At 42.1% G+C, this 10,087-nt stretch overlaps 1 long non-coding RNA gene across 1 annotated transcript; it reads left to right on the plus strand.

Moving 5' to 3' along the window:
* Positions 1-7,251: 7,251 nt before the first annotated feature.
* Positions 7,252-9,017, plus strand: LOC124017679. The gene is made up of 3 exons (XR_006835519.1): positions 7,252-7,362; positions 7,970-8,053; positions 8,765-9,017. It is a non-coding gene; the product is annotated as an uncharacterized LOC124017679 (long non-coding RNA).
* Positions 9,018-10,087: the final 1,070 nt, after the last annotated feature.

Genomic DNA, 10,087 nt, shown 5'->3' on the forward strand with positions numbered 1-10,087 from the left:
TCCCTCGTCTCTGTCCACTCATTCTGTCTGATCTATAGAATATGCCTTTTTCAAATCAAAACACTACTTTAATGTATACTTGATGTTTACAGTCTACAATCATTGTTATACCGTACTCCTCCTCTCTGTTGATCCATTCCTGGTCTGATGTTTGGACGTGTATAGAAATGCTGCTTTTTACAAAACAACAACATGAGAACAGGGTGTACATTTACTGCACACAAATAATGTACACGTATACAAAACCTACTAGTGCATTAGAAGTGCTCCTTTTAGGGAATGAAAATGGCGTACTGTCCACTAGTCAATGTAGGAGGGCATTAGTGTAAAGACTACAAGGCCTGTATTGGTAAAGCAGTGGTTGTTTATGATAGTTTATATGGGGAGTGATAACATGGAAGATCTCACACTTCACACATTCTCACAGACATACTGTATAAGAAGTAGAAGTACCTTATATGGTCTATAACATCAGTCTGTGTATGAATATTTATTTAACCTTTATTTAACTAGGCAAGTCAGTTTAGAACAAATTCTTATTTACAATGACGGCCCTACCCCTGGCCAATATCTACCCTGACTATCGTTATAAATACGCCTCCTTATAGTCCCTGGGAGGTGATGTTATAGTGGCATTAACGTCGCTCTGGATAAGAGCGTCTGCTAAATGACTTAAATGTAATGTAAGGGTTATGATATTCAGTAGTCAGCATGTATTCACTTCCTAGCTCCATGTCTGTCTCCCAGACAGGGCCTCCCCTCCCCCTTCCCCAGACAGCACAGTGTATTAGCGTATGTGGGGGGATGGGCCCTGGCTGGCTACATGCAAGGATGAGACATCCCAAATCAGCCCAGCAAACAGGCTGGGCCTGTATTCACATTCAAGATTCTCAAGAGTAGAATCAGTTTGACCTTTTAAGAGAGTAATGAATAAGAGGACATGTACGGCAGGGTGGGTTAACCTGATCCTAGATCAGCGCTCCTACTTCGAATACAGGCCCAGGCTTGTCTAATGAACACACCACTCTCTCTCAGTTTCTAACCTGGTATTTACTACTATGTTAATAACGACGCACTAAAAAGGTTCTGTTGAGTTCTAGAACCCTAATTAGAATGAACACTCTAATACATTGCTTCGACCTGATCCTTCTGTAGCTCAGTTGGTAGAGCATGGCGCTTGTAACGCCAGGGTAGTGGGTTCGATTCCCGGGACCACCCATACGTAGAATGTATGCACACATGACTGTAAGTCGCTTTGGATAAAAGCGTCTGCTAAATGGCATATATTATTATATTATACCTAAGTGGTACGCTAGAATGGATAATGGGAATAGTCATTTTAAGGACTAAAACCTTGACATAATTCCTCTCCATTCTGTATTCGAATCCTCCTAAGAAGCATACAATTAGCCACTTTATTAGCTAACCTGATTGTGGAAGGTAGTGCAGCTATCTCATACCTACCCTGCTGTAGCCCCCCCCCCCCCCTTCAGCTCAGCTGATTACAGAGAGGGAGGTGAATGAAGGCTCAGTAAAAACCCAGCAGGGGGGGGGGGCTAGAGCCTCAGCCACCCCCTCTCCTCTCTTTGGGGGAAGGGGAGGGTGTCAGGCTGGGAGAGAGGAAAGGCATGACTGCTGGGCTTCTTTCCGGGCTAGTGGGAGTAGAGAAATTACCCTGTGGAAATCACTGGATACTGGGGAGTATGGGGGATTTATATAGGAAGGAAATGTATTAAATTGGATTGTCAGTTAGGGTCTGAGTGGGTGTGTTTACTGTAATCTCTGCACATTTTATATATTTATCTAGGCAAGTCAGTTCAGAACAAACTCTTATTTACAACGACCGCCTACACCGGACGACGCTGGGCCAACTGGGCGGAGACCAATCACAGGCGGTTGTGATACAGCCTGGATTCAAACCAGACGCTTCTAGCACTGAGATGCAATGCCTTAGACCGCTGCGCCACTCGGGAACCTCACCTGCTCCTTCATTGGTCCAAAGCCAAAGATATATACGTTTCAACACCACTCTGGCTGTAAACTGCAGTAACCTGGTGAGGCTTCCTGTCAGGTAACAAGTGTCACCCCGTAGCCATGCACTCACTCATATTACCAGTGGCCTACACCAGCCAGACTGTTTCTATCTCTACCTCTAGATACACCAGCCAGACTGTTTCTACCTCTAGATACACCAGCCAGACTGTTTCTATCTCTACCTCTAGATACACCAGCCAGACTGTTTCTATCTCTACCTCTAGATACACCAGCCAGACTGTTTCTACCTCTAGATACACCAGCCAGTCTGTTTCTACCTCTAGATACACCAGCCAGACTGTTTCTATCTCTAGATACACCAGCCAGACTGTTTCTACCTCTAGATACACCAGCCAGACTGTTTCTACCTCTAGATACACCAGCCAGACTGTTTCTATCTCCACCTCTAGATACACCAGCCAGACTGTTTCTACCTCTAGATACACCAGCCAGACTGTTTCTATCTCTAGATACACCAGCCAGACTGTTTCTACCTCTAGATACACCAGCCAGACTGTTTCTACCTCTAGATACACCAGCCAGACTGTTTCTACCTCTAGATACACCAGCCAGACTGTTTCTATCTCTACCTCTAGATACACCAGCCAGACTGTTTCTACCTCTAGATACATCAGCCAGACTGTTTCTATCTCTACCTCTAGATACATCAGCCAGACTGTTTCTATCTCTACCTCTAGATACACCAGCCAGACTGTTTCTATCTCTACCTCTAGATACACCAGCCAGACTGTTTCTATCAGTCTGTTTCTACCTCTAGATACACCAGCCAGACTGTTTCTATCTCTATCTCTAGATACACCAGCCAGACTGTTTCTATCTAGATACACCAGCCAGACTGTTTCTATCTCTAGATACACCAGCCAGACTGTTTCTATCTCTACCTCTAGATACACACCAGCCAGACTGTTTCTATCTCTATCTCTAGATACACCAGCCAGACTGTTTCTACCTCTAGATCAGACTGTTTCTATCTCTAGATACACCAGCCAGACTGTTTCTACTAGATACACCAGCCAGACTGTTTCTACCTCTAGATACACCAGCCAGATACTAGATACACCAGCCAGACTGTTTCTATCTCTAGATACACCAGCCAGACTGTTTCTACCTCTAGATACACCAGCCAGACTGTTTCTACCTCTAGATACATCAGCCAGACTGTTTCTATCTCTACCTCTAGATACATCAGCCAGACTGTTTCTATCTCTACCTCTAGATACACCAGCCAGACTGTTTCTATCTCTACCTCTAGATACACCAGCCAGACTGTTTCTACCTCTATCTCTAGATACACCAGCCAGACTGTTTCTATCTCTATCTCTAGATACACCAGCCAGACTGTTTCTATCTCTACCTCTAGATACATCAGCCAGACTGTTTCTATCTCTAGATACACCAGCCAGACTGTTTCTACCTCTAGATACACCAGCCAGACTGTTTCTACCTCTAGATACACCAGCCAGACTGTTTCTACCTCTACCTCTAGATACACCAGCCAGACTGTTTCTACCTCTAGATACACCAGCCAGACTGTTTCTATCTCTAGATACACCAGCCAGACTGTTTCTACCTCTGGATACACCAGCCAGACTGTTTCTACCTCTAGATACACCAGCCAGACTGTTTCTATCTATACCTCTAGATACATCAGCCAGACTGTTTCTATCTCTAGATACACCAGCCAGACTGTTTCTACCTCTAGATACACCAGCCAGACTGTTTCTACCTCTAGATACACCAGCCAGACTGTTTCTATCTCTAGATACACCAGCCAGTCTGTTTATACCTCTAGATACACCAGCCAGACTGTTTCTACCTCTAGATACACCAGCCAGACTGTTTCTATCTCTAGATACTAGATCAGCCAGACTGTTTCTATCTCTATCTCTAGATACACCAGCCAGACTGTTTCTATCTCTAGATACACCAGCCAGACTGTTTCTATCTGTTTCTATCTCTAGATACACCAGCCAGACTGTTTCTATCTCTAGATACACCAGCCAGACTGTTTCTATCTCTAGATACACCAGACAGACTGTTTCTATCTCTAGATACACCAGCCAGACTGTTTCTATCTCTAGATACACCAGCCAGACTGTTTCTATCTCTTCCTCTAGATACACCAGCCAGACTGTTTCTATCTCTACCTCTAGATACATTAGCCAGACTGTTTCTACCTCTACCAGTACTGCACTATAAAAGAAATAGAGTGCCATTTGGAGTCTGTGGGTTCTTCACAGGTTATGCTGGAAGCCAGTTCAGAACAAAGAACATGTTGTTTTAGCCTAGTGACTTGTTACACAGCGGGATATCTTTTCAGACTACTGGCTTGTTACACAGTGGGAGATCTTTTCAAACTACTGACTTGTTACACAGCGGGAGATCTTTTCACACTACTGGCTTGTTACACAGTGGGAGATCTTTTCAGACTACTGGTTTGTTACACAGCGGGAGATCTTTTCACACTACTGGTTTGTTACACAGCGGGAGATCTTTTCAGACTACTGGTTTGTTACACAGCGGGAGATCTTTTCAGACTACTGGTTTGTTACACAGCGGGAGATCTTTTCAGACTACTGGCTTGTTACATAGCGGGAGATCTTTTCAGACTACTGGTTTGTTACACAGTGGGAGATCTTTTCAGACTACTGGTTTGTTACACAGGAGGGAGATATTTTCAGACTACTGGCTTGTTACACAGCGGGAGATCTTTTCAGACTACCTGTTTGTTACACAGTGGGAGATCTTTTCAGAATACTGGTTTGTTACATAGCGGGAGATCTTTTCAAACTATTGGCTTGTTACACAGCGGGAGATCTTTTCAAACTACTGGCTTCAAACTACTGACTTGTTACACAGCGGGAGATCTTTTCAGACTACTGGCTTGTTACATAGCGGGAGATCTTTTCAGACTACTGGTTTGTTACACAGCGGGAGATCTTTTCAGACTACTGGTTTGTTACACAGGAGGGAGATCTTTTCAGACTACTGGCTTGTTACACAGTGGGAGATCTTTTCAAACTACTGACTTGTTACACAGCGGGAGATCTTTTCAGACTATTGGTTTGTTACACAGCGGAAGATCTTTTCAGACTACATGTTTGTTACACAGTGGGAGATCTTTTCAGACTACTGGCTTGTTACACAGCGGGAGATCTTTTCAAACTACTGACTTGTTACACAGCGGGAGATCTTTTCAAACTACTGACTTGTTACACAGCGGGAGATCTTTTCAGACTACTGGCTTCAAACTACTGACTTGTTACACAGAGGGAGATCTTTTCAAACTACTGACTTGTTACACAGAGGGAGATCTTTTCAGACTATTGGTTTGTTACACAGCGGAAGATCTTTTCAGACTACATGTTTGTTACACAGTAGGAGATCTTTTCAGACTACTGGCTTGTTACACAGCGGGAGATCTTTTCAAACTACTGACTTGTTACACAGTGGGAGATCTTTTCAAACTACTGACTTGTTACACAGCGGGAGATCTTTTCAAACTACTGACTTGTTACACAACGGGAGATCTTTTCAGACTACTGGCTTCAAACTACTGACTTGTTACACAGCGGGAGATCTTTTCAAACTACTGACTTGTTACACAGCGGGAGATCTTTTCAGACTACTGGTTTGTTACACAGCGGGAGATCTTTTCAGACTACTGGCTTGTTACACAGCGGGAGATCTTTTCAGACTACTGGTTTGTTATCCAGGCCGTATCACATCCGACCATGATTGGGAGTCCCATAGCGACAATTGGCCCAGTGTTGTCCGTGTTTGACCCGGGGTAGGCCGTCATTGTAAATAAAATAAAAATTCTTAACTGACTTGCCTAGAATAATGAAGGTAATATACAGTAGTACTTAAAAAGTATTACTTAAAAATAATACAATGTGATTTTCAGGATTTTTGTTTTAGATTCCGTCTCTCACAGTTGAAGTGTATTATTACCTATGATAAAAAATGACAGACCTCTACATGCTTTGTAAGTGGGAAAACCTGCAAAATCGGCAGTGTATCAAATACTTGTTCTCCCCACTGTAGATAATACAATGTGATTTTCAGGATTTTTGTTTTAGATTCCGTCTCTCACAGTTGAAGTGTACCTATGATACAAATGACAGACCTCTACATGCTTTGTAAGTGGGAAAACCTGCAAAATCGGCAGTGTATCAAATACTTGTTCTCCCCACTGTAGATATCATTGTGACACAGTGGGTGATGTTTCTGTGCTTTCAATACTCAAGGTCATGGTTGAAGACTTCATGATGCTTATCTTGCCCTTCTTTGAATACTTGTTTAGTCTCCTCAACAGTAAATACACAGTTAATACAAGTAATTGAGGGCATAGTGTTGATTTATAATCCACTGGATTTGTGTTTGTTAGAGTGGCAGGCAGCCTAGTGGTTAAGAATGTTGGGCCAGTAACTGAAAGGTTGCTAGTTCGAATTGCTGGGCTGACTAGATTAAAAATCTGTCGATGTGCCCTTGAGCAAGGCACTTAACCCTAATTGCTCGTGTAAGTCACTCTGGATAAGGGTGTCTGCTAAATGTAAACATGTATTTCAAACTGTGTTTGTTATTTATTCCTAAAAAGTACGAATGTTGAGGATGAATATGGTGAATATTGGAAGCTCTGCACAGAGACATGGCAATCTAAGGCTTTGGAGATCAATAGTTGTATTATTAAAAAAATATGTATTATATAATATAACTATTATATTTTATAAAAGCTTTTAATCTTTGAGGTCTAGAAGTTCCAAATTGTTATACGTTTTTGTTCCTTCCTCTTATGCATAACAAACATTAATAAAGCTTCATAAACTAACCAACGAAGCCTTATAATCTCTCTCAGCTTCTCTATTGTTGAATGGTATGAAGACAACAAGTCCATATTAAAGCTGTTATTAAATGTCCAGTTATAGCAGTCATCAGAGTTGTCCCTAAATGATGTGGGAGACGGACGGCCAGACAAGGACAGACAGTGAGGTCTCTGGACAAAGAGTTACCGAAGTAACGGTCTATAATGGAAATATACCGTCTTTGCGTAAAATAGCTGGAAAAATAAAAAAATCTCATAATAATTGAGTAATGTGTTGTGAGTGTTAATCTTATGAATGTACTTTATGATGTTGTGTCCTTTGTTGTTGTTTGGGGGCGGGACTGAAACTGGAATGAACAAGGCGCGGCCAAGAATCCCCTTCACACGTGCAGACAAAGAGCGCCAACAACACAACCCAAATATGCACTTTTAAACTTTTCCAAACGAAACGGACGACTTCCACGAACATAGGAAATGCAACGGTAAGTGGGTTTTAAAGTGAATGTTATGCCATGTGTTGTTTTTGCTGAGATTTTGATTAGATTTAATTACAATATAAAAAGTTGCTGATAGTTGGTGCGTCAGCTCGCAAAGTTGAGAGCACAAAGCGCGAGAGGAGCGTTCCTTTGTCTGATGCAGCGCAGAGACCGGAGAGAGAGAGAGAGCATAGATGCTTTCACATGTACTTATATCCTCCCTAAATAACTCGTTTATTATTGACATATATAAACTATATGAATCGAAGTTTGTAGTAGTTTCGTGGTGTTTATCTCAAGGGGATGGGTTGAAGGAGACAAAGCTGTCAAAAGTTGGATGGTGAGGGAAGCTGGAAAGAGAATTACGCGTGACGACGAACTTTCTTTTTAATAATACATGTTTGGATAAAATACACGTTTGAATGACAAATTCGTAGGCTTATTTATATAAATAATGACATTGTGAAGTTCAGAGTGATATGGACACGTTTTGTTGTTGTGAAGAATTGAGAACAGTACAATCAGGTGCATGTATGCTTCTCTATTTGGATATAACCTAATAGCTGAAACAAGACGAAATGGAATATTGTACAGCCGTCTGTTCTGATTCCAGAACGCAACAAGGAATAAAGGCGGATGAAGTCCTGGTGGTTTAGGGAGTGTGGGGCATTGAGCAACAGGTATAAGACACAGCACAGTAAGTCGGTGACTCTTTGTTCTGTTCCCTTTGTTCTGTTCTTTACTCACCAAAAAGGAGCGAATAAAAGAATGCCAAAAGAAAAGTAGAAAATGAGACTATTGGACTTCAGAAAAGTGATAAACTATTGGAAATAATTGATTGCGGAAGTTTTAATGCCTTTTATAAGTGGTTATGAAGGGAAACGTACACATTTATGGATGCAAATGTATACGAATGTCTCTCTTTTTTGAGCACCCATAGAATAGAGTAAATATCTATATATATATGATTTTTTTTTATCACATTGAAACTTCTAGTCTAAATTAATGCTTTACCACCCAAAGTTGCAAAACGAATATTCTAACAATCTCGTTCTGAAACCATGGAAACTTCTGTTCTAATTCGATGGGCATGGAATTCTCCGGTTTATACGTCTTTAACGTGCGGCGTGTGTTCCTTAATCTACACTCATTATAAAACACTGAATAACGTTTTAAAATACATTTTCATTGTTGAGGATTATCTAAGTAAATACGATAGTATAGTTTGCATACGTCTAAATGTATTTTTTTTTTAGCCTTATTTTATTCGTTTCATCGACCACTTTCCTGGACTGTTAAAAACAAGCCAAACACTAACTTTTCTATAGTTTCAAACTCGATTTTTCTGCCCAAACTGTGAGTAATACAGAGGCCCTCAATAACTTTGATTTTCCTCTGCTATCCTCAGGTGGGTTGAAACCTGTTTAATTGGAAAAGCTTTTCTTTTTCGGGAGGCCTGAATTGGGAAAAAGTACCTTGGAGCCGTACCTTTACAACAGGATTTTAGCTGCAGGACCTCTGAATAACCACCTACACTGTGGCGGATTGACCCGCGACCTGTACCGGACTCATGGAATCAGAATTGGATTATATCTTCCGGCGCACATCACAACAAAGGCGTTCCAAATTGGATAGGCGTCTCATCGGACCCTCAAGGACAACACGGGTAGGTTGGCCCGCTTCCACAGCGATTTCTTCAGGGAAGACTTGTGGAGTGACGCTTGTTTCCTAATTTAGGTGCACAACATCCCACCCTAAAACTAAGTTGCACTTGCAGTGCGTATTTCAGTGTTACAGGGCATATTTCAGCGTTGCAATGCATATTTCAGTGTTGCAGGGCATATTTCAGCGTTGCAGGGCGTATTTCAGTTGCAGTGCATATTTCAGCGTTGCAGTGCATATTTCAGCGTTGCAGGGCGTATTTCAACGTTGCAGGGCGTATTTCAGCGTTGCAGGGTTGCAGGGCGTATTTCAGTTGCAGGGCATATTTCTGCGTTGCAGGGCGTATTTCAGTTGCAGGGCATATTTCATAGTTGTAGTGTGTATTTGAGAGTTTCTATGTGCATTCCAGAGTTGCAGGGCGTAAATCGGTTGGTTTAGACTTGGCGGTGTTTCGACTGTTATTACCTCGTTTACGTCTTAGGCGACAACATGTATTTTATTAACATGTTTGATTTATTTATGTTCTGTTGAAATTGCATAGTTAAGTTGATAAAGTTAGAATTTGTTTTCAAACCAGCGTGTTGTCTGTGTTTACAAAAGCCACGTGACGGCCAGTTAAATGATTAGCGGGTGAACTATGTTTTTCAGCAAGGCTGAAGCTGGACAGCGTCCCTGAGACGTGGGGGAGGGGGTTGGGGATTGAACGATGACGTTGCGCATTGAGGGCCTTGTATATGATCACATTGACTGATTTACACGCATCTGTTCACATTGCTGCCATTTATAGATTACGTTATTACATTTATTATCCACCAGACAATTCGCCTGGAGAGAGAAAGAGAGAGAGAGAGAGAGAGGGAGAAGTTACCTCACTATTACAACCCTCATCCTCAATGATGTCATTGAGAGCCAATGAAAAGACGCGAGGGGGGGGGGGGGGGGTGTCTCTTCGTAGAATTCAGGCAAAGCCCCCGCCCCCTACGGCGCTCATGGAACCACACATGCACATCCCGTGTTGCCATAGTAGTGGTCGGCAGTATCACATTTTTGCCACACTGCATTGCGATAA

Source organism: Oncorhynchus gorbuscha, unplaced genomic scaffold, assembly GCF_021184085.1.
Source record: "Oncorhynchus gorbuscha isolate QuinsamMale2020 ecotype Even-year unplaced genomic scaffold, OgorEven_v1.0 Un_scaffold_308, whole genome shotgun sequence".
In the NCBI taxonomy this organism is placed as follows: Eukaryota; Metazoa; Chordata; class Actinopteri; order Salmoniformes; family Salmonidae; genus Oncorhynchus; species Oncorhynchus gorbuscha.